Genomic DNA, 1,581 nt, shown 5'->3' on the forward strand with positions numbered 1-1,581 from the left:
TTTCTGAAATATTAATTCAATTTAATTGAATGTATATTAGACAGTAGTTCAACATCTTAACACTCGACCGAAAAGGCGCTTTGTATTTAAAGTCTTAATATTCATATAGACGGTCTTGTTTCCAATCATATTATTTTATACATGCTGCGACGAGATAAATGAAATGTACATGAAGACAGAAGTATATCTATAGCAAGCGTGCATTGCAATAGACAACCAATTATGTGTTCGCGTAACCCTCAAAAATGTTTGCATTTAAAGTGAGATAATTATATATTTAGGCGTTGAAGAAAGAGAAAACGAAATGCTGAGTGCATAAGTGTAAGCAACGCGAACAGACCTATTATTGCTAAAATTCTGTTCCTCGTTAACTTTCTTTAATTTTAAATATTACACTGGCCCTATATATACCGACCCTTTGAGACGGTGTAGCAAAATTCCATTTCGTGCACAAAACTTACACTACACTGCAGTCACGGAAACACCGAATGAGTTCGTCTATCACTAGCCATAGAAACACGTTTATACACTAATGCAGCCAAAGATAAACGCTAGAAGTGTGCTTGTTCTCTAATAAAAATAAAAATTGGAGCATAAATTGAATGGAATTGGAGAGTACTAGAAACATAACAAAAGAGGCATTTACGTTTTTTTTTACATTTTGTTGTTTCAATTTTCGCCTCCTAGAAGTTTCGTTTACTCTCTCATTATATTCGATTTACGCTCCGATTTTTATTTTCACCAGAGTTCTGAAAACAAATTTCGTACGGTTCTGCGCAGATTAAATTCTAAATGCGTCCATTTAAACACTTACAGCGTTTGTAATTTTGAAGTGACTAGCTTTAAAGATCAAAGGGTATCTACTTGAGCCCTCCACTATTCATACTGATTTTTAACGGCGATCTTCTTTTTTATTTTAAACACCAAGTTACAAAACAACTGTAATATAACACGTTATATTACAGTTATTTCTTCTATCAGATAATGTAAGCAATTTTTATAATACTGTTTGTAATTTTGCAATAATTAATTTTTTCGTAACATAAGCAAAAATGAGCGTTTGATAAAATAAGCTCCAAAACTGATGCAGTAGGCAGTAATATATTGTAATATATGCCACATATTTCTATTCTTTTCCTTTTACAGAAGTTATTTGTATAAAATACCTACAAATGTATAATATATAAGATTTTTCAGAATCTTTTTACTTCGATATAAAACATTTTTGTTAAATTACATATATGTGTATTTACTTTATACTGTTCTGCAAGATGCAAATACGTAACGCGATAGTTTCTTATATGCTTTGCTATATACGTAGGCTGCTGGAAAAGTTTCTGCAATCTAGTACTTCCAGTGGCGCGAACGTTCTGCTACTATCATATCCGTAAAATTAGATGTTTTTATAAATAAACAAACAAAGTAAACGGCTAAATAAGAGTCAACGCATAAAATATAACACATTTAATTAAAGATATTAATCAAAGATACATAAAGTAAAAAACGTGCAGAATGGCATATATCTATGTATAAAATCGGAGAAAAGGTACCATTACAAGTTTCGGCTGCCGAATTGAGCCC

Source organism: Trachymyrmex septentrionalis, unplaced genomic scaffold (genome assembly GCF_001594115.1).
Source record: "Trachymyrmex septentrionalis isolate Tsep2-gDNA-1 unplaced genomic scaffold, Tsep1.0 scaffold412, whole genome shotgun sequence".
NCBI lineage: Eukaryota > Metazoa > Arthropoda > Insecta > Hymenoptera > Formicidae > Trachymyrmex > Trachymyrmex septentrionalis.